The sequence below is a fragment of the Anoplophora glabripennis genome, unplaced genomic scaffold (assembly GCF_000390285.2).
Source record: "Anoplophora glabripennis isolate ALB-LARVAE unplaced genomic scaffold, Agla_2.0 scaffold145, whole genome shotgun sequence".
In the NCBI taxonomy this organism is placed as follows: domain Eukaryota; kingdom Metazoa; phylum Arthropoda; class Insecta; order Coleoptera; family Cerambycidae; genus Anoplophora; species Anoplophora glabripennis.
Genome location: NW_019416303.1, coordinates 636436 through 658517, shown reverse-complemented (window position 1 = coordinate 658517; position 22082 = coordinate 636436). Strand labels below are relative to the sequence as shown.

At 32.8% G+C, this 22082-nt stretch overlaps 1 protein-coding gene across 2 annotated transcripts in view; it reads right to left on the bottom strand.

Annotated features, from left to right (window-relative positions):
- The window catches only part of LOC108904294 (atrial natriuretic peptide-converting enzyme), a 90368-nt gene extending 73698 nt beyond the window's left edge, over window positions 1–16670 (bottom strand). Inside the window, exon 1 of one of the 2 annotated variants that reach the window (XM_023454003.1) lies at window positions 16469–16670. The gene's annotated coding sequence lies outside the window, so the exon portion shown is untranslated. Of the gene's footprint in view, window positions 1–13805; window positions 13960–16468 lie in introns of those variants that run through there. The other variant, XM_018706789.2, reaches the window with a different exon arrangement.
- Window positions 16671–22082: the final 5412 nt, after the last annotated feature.

The window sequence follows — 22082 nt, the reverse complement described above, 5'->3', positions numbered from 1 at the left end:
CACATTTTGGTATTAATGTATACTTGGATGTTTCCAAATCGCTGGATTGGTAGACGGGGTACAGTTGAATGGCCGCCAAGATCCCCCGACTAAACACCCCTGGATTATTGGAGTTTATTTTTGTAAATTATCTAGTTGTTTCAATTTCTAAATGAAAAAAAACTTGTTATTGAAAAAATAAAACTTGTTTATTTGGTATGGCTGGATTCGGTTTTCTATAAGCTTTTCAACGAGCCCCCTCATGCCTTATGTTCCCATTTGAAAAAAAAGTAGGGGTAGCTGGGGTTAGGGGGTTGAAGAAAAATTAATTATTATATAACCGAAAGATGGGAAAAAATGAAAATCAGGTAACGTGTTTCGGCGTTTAAAAAAAAATTAACTCATTCAAAAGATATGAATTTTATTCCGTACTTCTGGCCATCCCTGTATATTTATTTATTATAAACGAAACGTAGCACTAATGAATATTTGACTTGACAAAGTGAATGTTGATCAAATTAATGATTATATTCAAAACTGCTATCCGTCGACCTTAGTTATGATTTTATAAAAAAAAATATAGTTGCCCAACATTAAATCAATTTCCTTATAGTATAAAGTAATTAGTAGTCAATCGAGCAATGCAGGTTGAGATGATTAGACAAAATATTATAAATTAACATTATTAATAATATTTCAGCTGTTATATAGTTGTACATCATAGTTTCCTTGGTTAATATGCGTGTGTAGGTCAGTAGTTCGTAGTTTAGGATATCACGTTACAGACGAGACGGTTACAGCGCAATAATAGCTGATTATGATCCTTTATTTTCTAAAGCGTTCTTCCTTCCAGGCCTGAACATACTTGGAACTATTAGTGTTCATTCGTTTCCTTCCCTTTGGAACTTTTATGACATTGTTAAGATTTTATGTATAATGTAATATAAATATAAAATACTATGCTAACTACGATCTTTAGGGTCGCTATACAGGATGTTTCACAACTCGAGGCAAAAAAATTAAGTAGCATGTATAGGATGATATTCTGTACAAAACGTATAAAATTTTGCTGATAAATAACAGCAAGAAAGTATGTCATGAGTGAAGGTGACAGAACAACACGTTAATAAGACTTTTCATGTAATTTTTTGTTTAAATTCAATTGTTTATAACTAAATGTGATGAATGAAATCATGACATTATAAACAATTCATTATAGTCTACGAAATACCCAAAGAAGTCAGGTGTCCCGCAGGGATCTACTCTTGGTCCCTTATTGTTTATTTTATTTATTAACGATATTGCTGCTGGCCCGGATGTAAACGTTTTAATTTATGATGATGATGATGCTAAGATCGTTTCGAAGATTGAATCATACACTGATTGTTATAATTTGCAGCAAAATCTAAATCTTATTAATTTGGGGTGCCTTATTAACAAATTGCTTGTAAATGTGGTCAAGTGCAATGTAGTGTCATATTGTTCCAGGTGTCGTGTGCTAGTTTATGACTACAAGTTGGACAATATCACTTTAAATAGGCGAGTTATATTCCGTATACATATGTTGAATACTGCAAGTGCTTAACGTTTCTTGTAAATTCGAAATTTATTCCTTTTATATAAATACACGATTCAGTCAAGGATATTATTCTCCTCCATTGTTTGTAATTCCTCCCAATGATCTGATGGTTTTTATAGTCCACACCTGAAGAAATAGTGTATTTTGGATGTAAAGAACTCAAGCCACTTTTGAAGCACGACGTCGTCATTAAACGAAATTCTTCATAGGTTGTACGATATAGAGCGGAGGAATGGAAATCTGATGGAGTAAGATCAGGAGATCAGGTGGATGTTAGCAGAATGATGCCTGGAGGTATCATGCTGCGAAATCATTCGACGATGTCGCAATGGTGGTCTATATTTGTTTTTACAATTGCTAGAAAGATAGCTTTAAAACGCCAACTTCTGCAAACATACGACATGGTAACTCGGAGTGAAATTTGGTACTCCTTTGTTCATGTAAAATGAATGAAAAATTAAAAAGAATGAAACGTGTGCGTAATATTTTACCCAAATCTTCTGAAAAAAAATTATGACAAAGGAAAACGATCCTATTGTTTCCGATTTGTTCTCTTCTGCGACATGGCCTGTAATGTAGAACTCCCGACAAAGCGACCCATTAATTTCTCGTAAACTAACGGTGATTAGAGTCGTTTGTTCCACTTGTACTGGTCGGTAAAACCACCGTAATAGAACTGTGTGAAATTGTATACTACACACCTAATTGTTATCCTCCCGACAAAGAACAGATTAGAGGTTTGATGCTCTGTTTGACGAGGTTTTTTTTAGTATAATTGTTACTTAAACGGACGGCGCATCGTCGTTTTTGTAGACTGGAACAGATTCGAGATGAGCTTAGATAATGATTTTCAGATCCAGATCCAGAGTTTTTTTGCAAAATATAATTGATTATTAGCATTGCGTATATAATCTTTCATTTGTTTATTATTTTTATAAGGTGAATAGCATTTGACCGGTCCAGTTGCAATTCTGAAGCAACTTGTGGCAATACTTCTTTTATTTGAAAAATTTCTCTAAATCGACTATTTTTGCAACTTACAAATTGATAGCGGTCTGTATCTGCTCGTAATATGCTTTTTGTATATGTTTTTCAACATTTTGATACATGAAATAGTTTAAATAGAAAGTGAAATCCAACTGTCATGTAATAAAAGTACCACAATCAAAATATATCAATAGAAACGTCTCTACGGTAACATGTTCGTACAGAAACTTGGCCAGCTTTGATAAATTGGTAGTCATTTGTCTAAATTTGTTGACAAAAAGCGTGTAACGCTTTGCAGATATATAATTACTAAATCATTAACAAGTTTCTCATTTACTTCTTACAAGCCCACTCTCTGTAATCTTAAAATTAATCAAGTCACTTAGAAATTACACTTTTACTTCGCTTGAATGTGCTATATAGTACAGCTGGCACAATAATAATAGACTACGTCTATTAGTTTTTTTATAAGTGACAGCAGTGAAAGCTGCCAACAGCTAAAAGAACGAAGCGAAAATATCGATTAGTTTGGTGTACAATATATTTTTATTAACAATATCTAGTTATCTTTTTTGATATTTGTGAACGAAAGTACTCTAGTCTTTATTTTCAAGGACTAACGTCCATTAGTCCTAATAATTTCCTGAGGATTACATTTACCTTTGATATTTTTGGGTTTGAAAATACAGTTTAATCCCTTGGTAAATAATAACGAGCGTTCAAATAAAAACGTGGTCAAGTTGGTTCTGAAAATTTGGACGTAGGGCGTAGCGTATAGCAAATGAACTTAAACGTCATCTGTCAAAGCGCTATATCGCCGCTATCAATTTGAATATTTTCGTTTTAAAAAGCGTTTAAAATGGTGTTTTCTCAAGAACAAAAAGTGTTTATCATAGAGTCCTACTTTAGAAATGGACGCAAGATTGATGGAATATGGAAATATTCTATTGAGGAATGTTTCATAGAATTTCAAAATCAATTTCCCGGCGTTGTTGAGTACAAAATTTTTCAAAGTGCAGTTCAGCGTTGTGTTAATGTTTTTCGTGAAACGGGCAGTGTAACAAGAAAAGAAGGAAGCGGCCGACCTAAAAAGCGGACTGAAGAATTAAAAGAAAATGTCCAACAAATAATGGAAAATGCACCAAGAACTTCTGTACGTGTTTTATCACAAATGGTGGGAGTATCAGTCGGTACCTGCCACACAGTGTTAAAAAAAGATTTGCGTTTGTTCTCCTTTAATTGTTTGTTATTGTTATCACGATTATTCTTTAAAATAAAGTTATATAGTCATTAACGTTATTGAAACTGACAGCTGCTATACAGCTCGTTGAGAAATGAGGTTAAGTTGGTCGCTATAAGCTACTCAGTCCCTACGTCCAATGTGTTAGAGCCAACTTCGACCACGTTTTTATTTGAACGCTCGTTATATCAACTGGCTAAAGTTATTTTTGATCCCTTGGATGATTGTTCAACCCTCGGAATACACCAGATGATACGTGCTTTTTAGTCCCACGAATGATCAATTTCACTATTAGTATTAAAAAGTAGGCTTTGGCATTTATGTTTGAAGTCACCTATGTTGTTGTACAGAATAATCCCAAATATTATGTAGAATAAGAATCCGAATTTGCCTATCCCAAAAAACTATTGCTAAATTCAGGGGAACATCAACCATACAAAAAGAACAAAAATGACCCGTTTTTCGACATATTTTTCCCTGTATCATTGAAAGTAAGCCCTAAATAGAAAAAGTCATTCTTTATTGTTTGTTTATTTGACGATTTTCTATAAAGTTACAACAACTGCGAATCAAAAAAGTTGAATTTTGCATTAACAATGGGCGAAAAATGGTAGAAAATCATATGTATATTTGGAGCAATTTTTAATATAAGTAAATATTTATAAATATTGATGAAACTTTGTCAACAAATAGTAAAACATATGTCGATTCTACCCTAAAAATATTGCAACGACCGATCGCTAGGTTTTCGATTGACAGGATTGTTAATTAAGAAAATTTCAAAAAATGTATCGCGTACCGTGGGTTTAAATGAAGGTTTAGAAAGGGCACGCAATTTTTTAGAGATACTTGTTGTCATAATAAACCATGATCAATATTAAAAATACCTATTTTTACAATTCAACTTTTTTCATTCGCAGTATTGCAACTTTATAGAAAATCGTCAAATAAACAAAAAATAAAGAATGTCTTTTTTTATTTAGGGCTTACATTCGTTCTTTTTGTTTGTTTGTTGTTCCCCTGAATTTAGCAAAGGTTTTTTGGAATAGGCAAACTCGAATTCTTATTCTACATAATATTTGGGGTTTTTCTGTACAACAGAATAGATGACTTCAAATACAAACGCCTCGAATGCTCTACCGCCTGGACTATAAGGCTTTTGTTAGCGAGTGAAGTCGTCTTTTGTAGTATTTGTAGTATGAGTGAGTGAAGAAATTTAAATCATATGACAACTAAGATCAAAAGAGATAGAAGTAGTAACGACAAGACAGATATCCACCAATATTCAGTCGCAAAAAAACCCTATAATATCGTCTCAAATATATTGACTACACTCGGGGAAGTGCATTTATTGCCAAAAACTATACACTTATTAGTTTGTCCATTAGTTTTGTTTTTTTTTGCGAGTGTAGGCAACTTAAAAAACGAAATGAAAGTATCAGTTTGCTTTCTGCACAAAATATTTTATTAAAAATATCCATCACCTACACATCATGTGTTTGCAATCTGTAACACATTAAATTTTTGTTAGATGTAAGCGTACATTATTTACAATTACTATATTTTTTTTGTAAAAAGTTGATACGGTTTCTGTTACTAAAAAGAATTAAACGTGATCTACATAAATCTGAGCACCATTAGTGAAACATGGATCTTGCAGTTCATAATGGATTTAAGAATATCAGACGTATAAACCTAAAACATGAGCGGTCCAAGTAGGGATCCTCGTAGTACACCAGAGGTAATGTTTATGTCACACGGAATGTGATGTACCAGAGAGATAAAGTGCTGTTTACTTCATTCTTGATATTAAAATATACACTTTAGCCCCTAGGCATATATTGGCCAGTGTGTGGAAAGCGTGTTTATTGCATCTAAAAATGTGAAAGCTGCCAACAGCCTTAAGAACGTGTTTTGTATACAAGATATTTTATTAAAAATCTTATCTTGCTTTTGCAAGTCCTGGAATAAAATGCTGCTTTAGTAATCTTTTCCAATGACTAAAGTGTTAATTCAAATCCCTAGCTATTAAATATACCCGAAGATTAAAGTTTTTCAAATCACTTGGGTATTTGTTCAACATCACTCACTGGATTAAATTTAATACACTTTAGTACCTGGACATATAATATGCTCTTAAGAATATGGGTTTGGTGTTCGAAAACTGTATTTATTGCAAAAAACTATACATTTGCTATTAGTTCCTTTTTATAAATGACAGCAGTGAACCCTGTGGGTGTCCTTTTTTGGGATTAAAACATACACTTTAGTTTCTAGGCAAATAATACCCCCTTAGAGTATTGGCTAGTGTCCGGAAGATGCGAAGATTGCGAAAATGTAAAAATCCTCCGTTTTTTTGTCTTTTAACGGACCTATGAGAACGATAATCTACTCGTTAGCATGCACGATAAGGCGTGTAATGTTTCTATTAGCATGTAAGTTGGGTGTCATCCGTCTTATGTAACATGTATACTCAAAATGTTGTTAACATATACCGTTGGCCATTTTTATGTCACTATTAAACTATGCTACCTACATTCACTACGCGTTGTAATTGTTAATCAACTGCCTTGTAATAGTAGTACCCAAAGTCCGGGTTTCCGATGAGTGTCATATATATTTTTGGAAAATCTAGAATTTAGGAAGGTACCTATATCCTGGGACAAATGAATAAGTATATGAGTTCTTTTGTCGTCACGATACTCACGACCAAACTTGATCTATTTGAGTTAGTATTAAGTTGAAATACATTAATATGAAATGTGACGGAAATATACGCCGTGTTAAATAAAACTCCAGTTCATAACATTGAGAACTACTTCCTACTATACAGGGTAATTCATTAAGAATGGGCAATCTCTAAACTGAAGATACCACACCAAAATATGATGATTGAGCTTAACATGCCTTATACAAATATTGCAGATTTATGAGATCAAAATTGGAATTTCAATTTGAAATTTCTCAATAATTTTGGAATTTTTAGCAGAATCAACTCGAAAATTGGTAGTTTTATGTTTTTTGGTAAGAAATTTACGAATTGATTCTGAATTTGCGTTATTCCTTATTACTTCAGTAAATCAGAAAATTTTTTTTGTCTAATGAACTATGGTGAGTTAAAAGGTACTCTAACTTTATCGGTTTTTGAGTTTTTTGCATTTTAAAAGGTGAATGTGTTTTGCTTTTATAAAATGTTTATTCTTTTAAATTACAAGTGTGCGTGATAGAAACAACAATAACAGCAAATAACAATAATAATCAATAACAGTAATAAAAGAAAACTTCAGAGTAAATGGTCAAAATATCCGCCCTCCATCTCAGTACACTTTGCGGTTTCCTGAAGATCTTTGGACATTAAAGAAAATGTGTCGATTAGTTTTAATAGCATTCACGGCTTCTTGAATTTTTTTGTCGCACCTCCTCGATGAAACTTTTTCTTTGTAAACCAGTTCCTTCATTTGTGACCATATTAAGAAGTTCAGAGGATTTAAATCTGGACTTCTCGGTGGCCAAACAAATTCACCTCCACGGCCAATCCAGCGATGAGGAAAATGTTTATTCAAGTACTGGCCACTGGCAGAGAAAAATGTAGTGGCGCCCCATCCTACATAAACCACAGGTCTCGTTTTATGGCTAGTGGTGTATCTTCAGGGAGTACGTTTAAATTTTGGTCATGAAAGTTCAAATAGAGAGGTCCATTCAGATTAGGAGGGAGTTCAAAAGGATCAATAAAAAAAAAGATATCACACCACACCAAATGTTTACCTTGAATTCATGTTAAAAATGTCTTTTCCTTGGAACATGTGGATTTTCGGATTCCCATAAATGATTGTTTTTCAAATTAAAAATACCTCGATTAGTGAACGCCGCCTCATTGGTTTAAAGGTTGTTATTAAGAAAATCTTGGCTTTCGGTTTGTTTATTTTGGAAATTTAGCAAATTGTAGGTGGGCTGGTAAATCTTGAGGTAATAAATTTTGGACAGGAATATAGTGATCTGTACGGAGATTGTCTTTCTTTAAAATTCTGTAGATAGACGATTGGCATCCTTGTTGCCGCACTTAACTATCGAGTACTCAAATTTGGATTTTCCAAAATACGAAATAAAACCTCTTCTTCATAGGTATCATTGTAATTGCGCCAAGTCCACTAAAATTTGATTGGGTAAAAGCACAAATCATACCACGCATTTTACTGTTGAAAAAATCATTATATTGTGGCATTTTATTGATGATATTTGAACTTTTGCTACAAATAGTTACTAAATTAGAAAAAGAGATAACCTTACTAAACATTCTTATATTAAATTAACGCAAAATTGTCAAATATTTGTTGACACGAAAAACTGACAATTGCTGATAAGCGCCTACATGAAAAAAGTCAAAGCAATAACGGTGGCTAAGATGATTTTACATTGAATGGTTAAAAGACAAAAAAGATGATTACGGAAGTAATAGGGTGTAACTAACGCCCTGTACAGATAGTGCCAAATTCAGAAACAAATTCGTAGTTCTCATACAAAAAAAAACATAAAACTACCAATTTTCGAGTTGATTCTGCTAAAAATTTCAAAATTATTGAGAAATTTCAAACTAAAATTCCAACTTTGAACACCCTGTATCTCATAAACCTGCATCATTTGTATAAGGTATCTTAAACTCAATTATCATATTTTGGCGTGTAGTATCTCCAGTTTAGAGATTGTCCGTTCTTAATGAATATACGAGTACATAGGTATATCCTATAGATTGCTTCATTTTTTTAAATAAAAACCGGCCCTGCATTTAGGTCAATTTAAATCGTATCGATGCGATACTTATTTGGATCATTTTTCAGCGTAACCTTTTCTGAAATCAAATTTGTCACGCCGAAAGTAGATTTCATTTCATCAACTGGGCGTTGAAGACCTCGATATTGATATTACACTTTGAAATATTTCCAGTCCCTTCAAATCTTATATTCAGATATCAAGGTTGAAAGAAGGATTCATTGCGTATTTATTTTATTTTTATATCCACATTGGATTCAAATTATGAAATCGTTTTGTCGAGATATTGACAGTTCCGTAATACTTGCTCGTATATTTCAAATACCACATTCGTGTGATTGTTACGCAATATTTAACCGATATGTAAGTGACCACCATGAAGAATGAGTAACGCGGAAGAAAAGGAGCTAAATGGTAGATTACCACAGCCAAATAGGCACTGGGAAGCGTGACCAAACAATTGCGAAAGATAGACTGAGCTAGGAACTTTTGTTGCCAGAACTCTGCAGCTCGTTGGTTTATCTGATGGGTGTGTTAATAGAGATGTCATTTGTAGTCTTAAACAAAGTTAACATGTGGTAAATTAAAGATATTAAACGGAACAGATATAATGCAATTTGTATAACCGTATAAGAAAGCCGAATTGGAGAGATTGTGTATCTGTAGAAGGGAATTGGACAGGAAATGTTGCGGAGATTGGAAATTAATATGTTGATTTCTAAAATGAAACCAGTATCGCTTTTTAGAGACGTATGCCTGTAATAGTTTTGTTAAGGGTTCCATACATGCTCAGTTTTTGTCTGAGTTTAGGCAACACGAAAAATAAAAATTGAAGTTTCTTCCTACTTTATGTAGATCTAAAAAAGTATTATTTCAAGTTTGGATAATGAAAAGATTGCAAAAATAGGAATTCTTATGAAATTATTTAAGGAATTCAATATATGTAAGTACATGGAAAAATTCTCATACATTTATAACACAGAATAATTTTTTTTATACCTACTGACTTTAAATTTTAAGTTTTTTAAGTTGCTGATTTAGTTATGAATATGATTTAGCTAATTATTGGTACTGATTGATTACAATTGACAAGTAAAAGTTTGCTTATGGGTTTAAAATATTATGTCCTTCCTAAAATTATATAAATAATTTATATGGAGTAATATTTACCAGTCTTGGTCAGCAGGGTTTGTAATTGCCTAATTTTCATCTTCAGGCATTTTCAAAGACATTTTTAAACGCAAACTAATTCTTCATTAAAAATATACCGCATTATAAATTGATGAAATTTGAAATTAGGGCGTTTTAAATGATGTTAGATAAAACTATGTACGATATGAATTGCCAATTGAATCATCGCAATTGGATCAGCAAAAACATTCAGAAGGCTATATACAGCGTGATTTAGTCATTAATAATGTCATTAAATTTAAGGGAAGATAGGGGAAAATTTAAAATGCGTATTTTCGCTGAAATTTTCAAATGATTATTTAAAATCCTCTCATGATCGCTGATCCACAAAGGTTTATCGGGAGTGACCTACCGGTCATTAACCTAGCTTTTAATGGGCATTTAATCCGTTGTGAAAGACAGCGAATATATTCGTACGTTTTCTCTATGTTTTATAATTGAATATCAGTTTTTAGTATTATGTCCACTGAATTATTCAGTTTGTAGTACGTATACCATATTGGGTGATTTATTGCTTTTCAAATAGTAGTATGATGCCTATTTAAAATGCCAGTACGGTTAAAACAACACTCATCCGTCCATAGAACATTGTTATTAAAATGATGATCCACTACATGGTTAAGAATTAATGACATTATGACTGAATCACCCTGTATAATCATTCGAATCAAGCTTCCCAAAAAAAAAGATTAGAGAAGTGTCCTGGTTTTGTTGGTTCATATTGTGAATATGTATATACCTAAATACATATATTTACAATTTATATCTATCTCTATGCTTGAGGTACATATACAGGGTAGGAAAGTACCGATGGTCTATCTAAAGTTTCGTGAGAGCGATAAAGTAAGCCATAGAAATCCATGTGATAGACAAGGATGGCTATAATGAAGGCGTCTAATATTTAACGCCCATTTCGCCCTTCCACAAATAAGAAGTGGATCTTATTTGTGGATCTTATCGCTCTCACATAACTTCTGATAGGTACTTTCCTACACTGTATATTATTCCTACATTGCGTATAAAAATACGTTGTATAGTATCGTTGAGCTTATACAGTGTGACCCGAAATTCATGCAACAAAATCTGACCACAAATTCTTAAGACAAATTTAGGGGACTCGTATTTTCTATTTTTTCCAAGTGGGCCCCTCTTTCGGAGTTACAGCCCCCTGAAGTCCGCCCCTAAGAATAATCTTTTTTTTATATCTCAGAACCCTGTTGTACGAGAATCACTAAATTTGGTACACAGGGGTTTTATGACATGTGGAATCTGATGGTGCTACGTTCTTTGGCGGGGAACCCCCTTAAGACAATTTTTCGTGGGCCCCCTTGTCTTTGGAGCCAAAAAAATTTGGTCACATATTTAAATTTCTTAAATTAAAAATTATCAGTCCACTAGAAAGCCATTAAAAGAAACTTTTTGTCTCTTTATACTTTTTTCATAAAACGCAATGTTTTCGAGAAAAATGTCAAAATGTGATCGAATGCATATCGGGATTCGCCATTTTCCTCAAAAACATGGCGTTTTATGAAACAAATATCAAGAGACAAAAACTAAGCTAACTAATAATTTTTAAAAAAATCAAATTTGCGACCAAATTTTTCTGGTCCCCAAGACAAGGGAGCCCACGAAAAAGTGTCTTAATGGGGTTTCTCACCAAAAAGCGTAGTACTTTGTAATTCCACATGTCATAAAACCCTAGTATACCAAATTTAGTGATTCTCGTACAACATGGTTTTGAAATATAAAAAATACTTCTTAGGGGTAGATTTCAGGGGGCTGTAACTCCGAAAGAGGGGGCTAGTTAGCAAAAAGAAAGAATACGGGTTCCCTAAATTTGTCTTAAGAATCTATGACCAAATTTTGTTGCATGAATTTCGGGACACTCTGTACTTATTTAAAATACTTTATTGACATTTTTTCAAAAATATTAGGACATATCAGATTTTGAAGACTCTCGAAGAAAGGGTTTTTTATATTTGTGGCTTTTGCGTCGCTATCATAAGTATTACAGTAGTAGTTAGTATCAGTATGCTGCAGTTCTGTCACATATGCGGATGTATTAAGTGCTGTGCTTGGCATCATCCTGGTTATGAAGAATTTCGTTCAAAACAAACTATTGAAATGGTATTTGCCCAAATAATTAGAAAATATATGTTTACTTCATATTAAATGTATTAAGCTAATTTAAGTACATTCATCAAATGAAGTTAAACAATGCTCTTTGACACCTGAAAAGTTAGTAATGAAATATATATTTAAAATAGAAAATAGAAAATATACAATTTTCAAAATTTCTAATTTGTTAGTTGCAAGATCAAACAATTCTAAATTCGTTCGACTGCATTTGAACACTATCCTTTATTTTAAGATTATACTATTTTTCCGCCTATATGTGTGTTCCGTTTGCAACTTTAAGCAATGTTAATATTGTTTAAATAAATTTTAAGTATCTGCGGTAAATATTTTTTCAATACACCAACACAATTTCTATAAACTCTGTAAAATAATGAAAATCTTAGACTTTATTTATATTGGGATTAATTTAACACAATTATGCGTATCTTTTAGCAAAATGGAAAGTAGAATACATTTCACAAAATTGCAGTAATGTTAAATACTCCAGTTCAATCACAACTTTCTTGAAATGTATGGCACAAATTGTAATTAGCCATGTTTTCTCTATAAAAAAAAAACTGGTAGCCAAACAGTGCTACAATTGTACTCAGTAATATTTCACAAAATGTTTTCATTTTGCGGACACTAATCGGATTATTCATTACGTAATTATTGCACACATAAAAATTATCAGCTTTACAGTTAAAAACGCGCACAAGTATTCAGGTTTTATAAAGTCGTATAGTTAACTGTTATAAAGGGGAGTTGCCGCATTTTTCAAATGGTATTTACATTGCCATTTGCAATGGTATTTACACTGCCCCTCATTAATATTTATAAATGAAATAGTTACCGTTTTTTCAACAGATCAACTTTATATTTTCTACATTGTATGCAGTGGACTACACATTGTGTCCGGAGTCAAAACAATGAGATAGTGTTTTGAACAATCGAATTCGTGTCAAAGCAATATGAATGTTTGTCTAAGAAGGTGTCGAACTCATATTCATCGAAGAAAGAATTTGATGGAAACTTCGTTCAGGATGATTCCAACAAAGATCAACTCGTGGGTGGTACTATTTATAGCACACTGGTACAATTTTTCAATTTGCATGTAAAATATTCCACTGTTCGTCGACCTCAACCATTGTGTTGTTTATCAAAATAACCGGAGCTGAATTAAGCAGGTATATATTCCTTTGTTACAGGAATTTTTAGGTGTTGACAAATTGGTTTTGTTTCAGAACATAATTTGAGTTTAATGCTACAAGAACTTGCCTTAATTAAAAAAAATATGGTAAAATACGTACGTTACATTGCTTAACTGCCCCAAGTGTATTTTGGTCACTCATGCTTAGCTCCGTTTGTCGTAAGATTGAGGGTTGGAAAGTTAAAAAACAGTCGGTACTTATTTTTAAGAAAATTAAAAAGATTCAGGTGTAACACGACATTCTGTATAACATAATACATCAAACAAATAAATCTTTAGGCAAACTTGAAAATTAACAGCATAATTTTTTTTAAGTTTCATTTGCGTTTTAAAATATTTTGACTTTTTCTAACCAAACTATTCAATAATTTGACAGGAGGTCAAGAATTTACTTACTGGCGACTCTTTCGTAAATCTGAAGTATTTTTATGATTATTTATTAGAATAAATATTGGAATCCAGTTTCTTTTCCTAGACACACTTTGAGAAAGTGAACGTAAACAGGAATTTGGATATTCAATAACTTTAATTTTTATTTCAACTGATTTAACGAAAGATGACCTTAACAATTCACAAAATACCAAGACACAGGAAACTAATTATTATGCCTTTACATTTACATCCTTCGTCCATCAATAAAAAGGAAACTTGCAAAATTACCAATTTTGCAAGCTTTCACAAACAAAATCTTAACTAGAACACGATACGAAAACATAAATTAATCTTGTATTTACCTATTGCTTGAAATTTGATGGTAAACCCTGCCTCAAACGAAGACGCATTCGCAAAAGGTACAGTCCACCCACAACACCCTGTATAAGTATTTTCTTAGATCCGACACAAAAACAACACACGAATCAAACTCACGTTAAGCTCAATCGGTCGGTATCAGAGCGCGGATTCAACGGTCTAAGTTCCTCACCAACAGCTGGTGAATGTTGGATGTCGAGTCCACCGGTCTTGGCGATCCGTTCGCGACACCATTCTCCAAATATGCCGGCCGAACAGCCCCACTACGGGTTTTCGAGGGGGCCTGCGGTCGAAACTTGGACACCGGTAATAATGCATTTATTTTATCTCGCATGGGTTTCAAGTTTTTACGACTGGGATGAGACAAATTTATTGCCTTTCTCGTGCAAACAATTTTTATTTTCCAACAACCCAAATAACATCATGAGAGGAAAATGAAAGTTACATAGATGACTGGCTAAATTTAACGGTTTCGTTATTAATTTTTACTAATTTATAAATTAACTACAAATATTTATCCGAAAAAGTGAAGCGGGGATATATTTGAGTCAATATTACAAAAATATATATCCTGAATGGTTCAGTTATCGGCAAATAGTGTTAAAAAAGTTTTTGAAATACCTTTGATGATGTCTGACGTAAAATGAAAATTTATTAGTGCTTCAACCACAGAAGATAAAACAATGTATCTTCTGTGCTTTAACTATAGTCAATTTAAAAATGCTTAAGAGATGAATGAGCCACAGACAATATAGCGTATCGCTACAGACTGCTACTTAAATGCTGGAAATTGGCAACCCGAAATGGATGCAGGCTTTTGTTAGCCGGCTTCCATCAATGAAATTTAGAGTGGTAACTCTTCTACTTGGTAATAGGCGGCAGTTCCAGCGGTGGCTTTGTTGCCAAATAATAACTGCTAAATAAATTTAATGCTTTCAATTATGTAATTAAAGAGATATGGAACTTATCTTGTGTTTGGAAATCACATTTGCCTTAAATGTTAAATAAAATAAATCAAGTTAGAATTAAAACTATGAATTTACCTAATTAATTATTTATTTTATATCACCTTGGAATGGGAAAATTCAAAAACTCGAAATTAATGTTTTTAGATTTGTGCGTCGACTTCCAATATGGTACGATATTAACACCTATGTTTAAAAAAATTGCATTATACAGGTTGTGTATCCTTAGATGGGTACTGCCTCTTATTGTTGATTTCTTTAGATAGGTAAAATAATTATTGACACAAGTGTTGCATATCATGGATGTCATTGGTAGTGCTCATATTTGTGACACAAGGTGTTCAAAAAAATTAACACAATGTAAAATTGCTGGAACCTCAAGGAGTAGTTGAATACGAAATTTATTTAAAAAAAACAACACATCATCAATCAATACAGAGATAATATAATGCGTTCGCTACTGCTGTTGCAATTTTTGACTAACTTTTTTGTTTTTCGACATACGGACTTCGGACCTTTTCCATTCAACGCAGAACCAGGAGTGTGGGGAGAATTTTTCAATTATTTTTTCGATTTAACGCACCGTTTCCGAGTTATCCGGCCTATTTACTATAACACGACATACCTTTTGTTTCCAAAATTTATTTGCGACATACGGACTTCGGACATTCAACGCAGAAGGAATATATAGAACCCGGGAGGGAGGGGGTTGACATTTTTTTTCGATTCAACGCACCGTTTCCGAGTTATAAACACTTTTTTATCCTATGGTGTCACACACCATTGCTCCCGATTTTTTTTTTTTGACATGCGGATTTTGACGTTTTTCACTGGTTCACCACCGAGTGCTCTACTCAGAACCAAAGGGAAATTTGTTTATATTTCCAGCCATTTCCGAGTTACGAGCAAAAAGCGTTTTTTTTTGTTATACTGTGTGACATCATAGATCGATAATGAAGGGTAAAAAGGCCACGCCCTCTACCCCAGGCTCCCTCCCTAGGTGTCCTGATATTGCTGGGGAGACTCCTGAAGCCAGCAGAGAGGGAGAGAGAGATAAGCTCTCTATGAGGACAGAGTTACTCTATCTCTATGAGGACAGAGTCACTCTATCTCTATCGCACACTATAACTCTATCTCTCTCGCACACAAGCAGACAAAAACGACAGAAACATTTTAATTTAAAAAATTAAAAAAATTACAATGGGTTATTCTGGTGACGAAAAATAAAACATAATTAACTGCATTATTCAAATAACAATAATGTGCAAAAGTTCTTCAAGAATATTGGCAAATTTACTTTAGAGGAAGAATCCCGTCAACGAACACTAAAAAATATTATTAGAAACCTTAGGTGGCCAGAAAACAGCCCCGATCTCATTGTCAGTCCTTTAGACACTTTTTTTTACCTGAAAATTTACAAGTATTGAAAGAAAAATACAGGACGAAATGCTTGATAATTTTGAATTTGTTTTNTTAATTTTTATTTCAACTGATTTAACGAAAGATGACCTTAACAATTCACAAAATACCAAGACACAGGAAACTAATTATTATGCCTTTACATTTACATCCTTCGTCCATCAATAAAAAGGAAACTTGCAAAATTACCAATTTTGCAAGCTTTCACAAACAAAATCTTAACTAGAACACGATACGAAAACATAAATTAATCTTGTATTTACCTATTGCTTGAAATTTGATGGTAAACCCTGCCTCAGACGAAGACGCATTCGCAAAAGGTACAGTCCACCCACAACACCCTGTATAAGTATTTTCTTAGATCCGACACAAAAACAACACACGAATCAAACTCACGTTAAGCTCAATCGGTCGGTATCAGAGCGCAGATTCAACGGTCTAAGTTCCTCACCAACAGCTGGTGAATGTTGGATGTCGAGTCCACCGGTCTTGGGCGATCCGTTCGCGACACCATTCTCCAAATATGCCGGCCGAACAGTCCCACTACGGGTTTTCGAGGGGGCCTGCGGTCGAAACTTGGACACCGGTAATAATGCATTTATTTTATCTCGCATGGGTTTCAAGTTTTTACGACTGGGATGAGACAAATTTATTGCCTTTCTCGTGCAAACAATTTTTATTTTCCAACAACTTTCGTCTTCCAAATAACACCATGAGAGAAAAATGAAAGTTACATAGATGGACTGGCTAAATTTAACGGTTTCGTTATTAATTTTGACTAATTTATAAATTAACTACAAATATTTATCCGAAAAAGTGAAGAATGTATATATTTGAGTAAATATTACTAAAATATATGTCCTGAATGGTTCAGTTATCGGCATATAGTGTTAAAAAAGTTTTTGAAATATCTTTGATGATGTCTGACGTAAAATGAAAATTTATTAGTGCTTTAACCACAGAAGATAAAACAGTGTATCTTCTGTGCTTTAACTATAGTCTATTTAAAAATGTTTAAGAGATGAATGAGCTATGAGGAGGTCTAATTGTCGAATAATGTCATATCGAGTTCCTATATTTCCCATGTAATTAAGAATTGTGTTAGTTTTATAATTTATTTCGTGTTTTACGTACGAAAAGCATTTAAGTGATTTTTACAAAGAAAAAGTTTAATGTTTTAGTTTGTTTTTTATTTCATTTTATTGAATAACATGCAATAAAATAATAAAAACATTTTTTTATTACTGACCCGCTGTCATCGAACTTCAGAGAGGTGCTGTTTATCCTTGTCTCACATATATGCATACGTATAGTCTTATCTCTTTCGCTTCTTTGCGTGGAGTGTATTTGGCATGATTGTGACTTCATTAGTGCCCGTATGATTATTCACGCTCGCTCCTAAGGGTTAAGTTAAAGTTATGCGTTCAAAAACGCATTTTTTGTCCAGCATTTTAAAAATTGTAAGGAGGTTGAAACAATATCTCTTCACTGTACGCGTTATATGTATAAGTTTTCTTCTGGATATCTTCGTCACTTTCTAGATGGATCTATTTGTTCTATCATTGTTTTACTAAAACTGCGATTTCTTGTCTATAAAACGCTAGCCTTAATGCACAAATTCGGTTGTATTGATTATTTTGTAAGTGGTGTATTGATTTATATGAAATCATTGAGTTTATAAGATACGCTAATGAAATACCTAAGTGTTTCTGTAATTGCTAAATATGAAGTAGTGACAGCACAACAACAGTATAACAAGGTACAATATAAGCTGCTAGGAGTCGAGTGTGTTTATGTACTTGATTTTTTTTATAATAATGATAATCTACATGTATAGTGCAGTTTTTAGGTACCCTCAAAGAAATCACCCACGTGAAAAAATTTTCGGATTGTACTGGTATTCCAAAATCAAATTTTTGAAGAAAAAAACACATGGAGAAGTATAAAAGTTAAAAACAAGCAAAATTTTATTGCGGATGAGATGTCATCCACTCGCGCAATGACAGTATTAAGACTACCTCCTTATCATTGTGAACTAAATCCAATTGAATTAATGTGGGCACAAATAAAAGAAGATAATGCCAAAAAAAAATAGAAAATTTAAATTGGCTGATGTCGAACTATTTCTTAAAAGAGAAATTTTTAAACATTGGCACAGAAAATTGGCAAATAAGGTATATAAATCTTGTCCGTAAGGAAGAATGGAATATGCGGAACTTAGATACAATCGAAGCCAACCAAATTATAATCAGCATTGGCAATAGTGACATTGACAGTAACGGCAGTGTTGACAGCGATTGTGACAGTACTAATAAGGTACGGCCATTGGTTTTAAAAGCTACGGTAATGGTGCCTTTGAGTATATTTTGCTTATGTAACCAATGATATCGCCCTTGAATTATTTGCAAACTGGCTTGCTATATAAGCATTGGTATGGCATGGGAGACTGGTTTTATTTTTTATCCACTATTTTATCTGTTGCTTTTGGAAATATTTACTTTTATTCATTAATTTTTTCATATGAGAAATAGGGTTCTAGTTACCAACAGTACTTCATGTACAAAATATTGCCAACGATAATAATAGTGATAAAGATTTTAATAATTTTGTAGTTAATTTGACATCTTGCCCAACTATGTTTTTGGATCCCTTAGATATTAATGAACTTCTTAGTATAGTAAAAAATAAATTAAAAAACAAGTGGTCCACTGGTCCAGATGATATCCCGCTAGATGTATTCAAAAAATTGTGTCCCAGCATTATAAAACCTCTGTTTTTTTTAATAAACTTATCGTTTGAAAGCGGCTGTTTTCCATCAAAACTGAAACTCGGGAAAGTCACGCCCGTTTATAAAAAAGGCGATCCCTTTTCATTAAATAATTACAAACCAATATCGGTTTCATCACCGTTTTCAAAAATTTTTGAATATTCCTTTTTGAACAGACTTATATATATCTTTTATGAATAAGCAAAAAATTATAACAGAACATCAACATGGCTTTCAATCGGGAAAATCAACTAGTAGTGCTATTCACTTATTTTATGAGGCTGTGCTAGAGTCTATGGAGGCGGGCGAATGCCCTGCTGGGATCTTTTGTGACCTTAGCAGGGGTTTCGACTGCGTCGACCCCAGTATATTATTTAAAAAATTATCAATTTATGGATTACGTGGAATTTCATTAGATTGGATACGTTCATTTTTGAATAACCGGAGTCAATATGTTAGTCTTAAACATAAAGATTCTTCTGGTGTTCAACACATAGATTCTGGAACACATACTATAACCATGGGTGTACCACAGGGTTCCGTGCTGGGTCCTATGTTGTTCCTGTTGTATATAACCACCATTGCTTCTAATATTCATTTTACTATATATGCCGACGATACTTCCCTTTTAATTTCTGATAAGTCTTCTTATGATATAGAGACCAAATGTAATGTTATACTTGATAAATTATATACATGCTTCTGTCAAAATAATCTTTACTTTAATGTGACAAAGACTCATGCGGTCTCATTTCATAATCGTCAACATGCAACTACTAAATTAAACCTAAATATAAATGACATTTCCATTAATAATGAGATACAGGTTAAATTTCTGGGAATTGAATTTGACAGTAATTTATCCTGGAAGCCTCACTGTTCAAATCTCTGTTCAAAACTGAATTCAATCTGTTATTTATTCCGAAATTTGCGTACTGTGCTTGTAACTAAGCAACTTATAAATCTGTATCATGCACAGGTTGGCAGTAGAATAAATTATGGTGTCTATTTCTGGGGTGGGTCTATTATGTCTTCTGATGTGTTTATATGTCAAAAAAAGGTACTAAGATGTATTTTTAATGTTTCCAGTTCACATTCAAGTAGAGTTTTTTAAAAACTATTTTATTCTAACTCTACCTGGTCTTTTCATATTTGCATTGTGTAATTATGTATTTAACAATAAATCTAAATTTTATACCAACATGGAAATTCATGAAATCAATACACGACAAAAAATGAATACCACATACCATTTATGAGACTGCAGCTCCATGAAATCACCAAACTGTCTGGGCCTTAAGGTATTTAATAAATTACCTAATAATGTAAAGACCTGTTGTACTGTTGAACTTTTAAAAAAAAACTAAAAGCGTACCTAATTGATATGTGTCCGTATTCTTTGGATGAGTACTTTAGATTTTAATGGACTGCGATTTTGTTTTTTTTTATGTGAACTATATGTGATCTAGTGTGTTGTTAATTTATTTAATTTAGGTTATAAGTTATGTGTGACAAATTCTTATACAGTGTAAAACTGTCTATTAGAAAATATATTATTATTATTATTATTATTATTATGATTGGTGTGGAAATATGTTTGTAGTAACAAAGCTTTCTAAAAGCAAAATGGCAGTACTATGAGTACTTTTGTACAACAAAAAATAAAACATTTTTTCTAATTAATGGAAAATCTATAAATTTCAATATTAATACCATTGAACTTTATTAAAACAAAAAGTCTGCTTCCATATATGTAGCTTGGCGCTACTGCCGCTATACTTTCAGATCCAGAGTGTCTGCATCTACAGAATGTTTTAGCGTTTGTGCATATTAAATTTAAAAAATGGAAGCAAATTTCGTAAAAGCAGATTATTTTAATTTGCCAGAAATAGGTTTGGTTATGGATTTTTTTTAATAAAAATCAGGACTTTATCAGTGCTGAGATGAGAGGAGTGAAAATGCAAAGGTTACGTTTCAATAACGTGTAAAGCTTCTTTAAAGTACGTTTGTAGCGAAAGTTTTGATGTTTTTGTACAATAAGAATAGTAAATAAGAAAAAGTAGTTTGTGTTTAATTGGATGAAACCGTTTATGTCACAGGTTTCAAAGATTTTATAATCAAATTCAAAATTTTTATTACTATTTTTATTCCCATGCAAACTACATAAAATCTACCTATCTTATAAATATATTAATAATATAATATAATATAATATTTATTATGTATTTTTATACAGGGTGCCGAAAATTAGTAGGTCAATCCGTTAACCATAGATAGCTGATATGAAAATAATGGGACTTTCATTATGCCACTTTTCATTTAGGAGCCCCATTTTTGAAATACAGGGTGTCAAAATGTAAATTTCAAAAACGAAATTTGTCGATAACTCCGGTAGAATTAGAGATATTTGTTTGAAATTTCGCTAATATTTTTTTCTTGTAGAGACACACTTTCAGTATACTTTTGGTAAAAAAAATCAAAGCACGAGCGGAGGTGAGGGGGTTAAAGTGCATTATGACCCCCCCAACTTTTTCATACGCACGCCTATGGTAAAAACATATATTTTCTTAGATAAAGCGGCTTTTATTCTAACTTTTCTTATTCTTGCAAGATTTTGATTTGGAGCCTGGGTTACCAGATATTGTAACTTATTTTAATAAAGTTTAAAATCCGTTTTGTACTATAAATTTTATTTAACATTTAACAACATGAAACAAACTGCATATATTTTATATTACAAACAGAAATTAAATTCGAAAAATTATATTAAATGTTCAACATGAGAACCACCTTCGCGGACGCACATCCTGCATCTCTTTATAAAGGAGAAACGAATATTATGAAAAATATGTGGTTTCACCCTAAATTGCTCGGCCCCTTCTAAAATTCTTAATCTTAAATGTTGTTCATCCACAATTGGAACCATGTAAACAAAATCTTTCATAAACCCCCAGAAACAGAAGTCTAAGGGATTAAGGTCTGGGGATCGAGGTGGCCATTTGACTGGCGCAAGACGTCCCCGGCCGATCCAGCGGTTAGGAAAGATTTGGTTTAAATGGTTCTGAACAATTCGGCCATAATGTGGCGGAGCCCCATCTAGTTGAAACCAC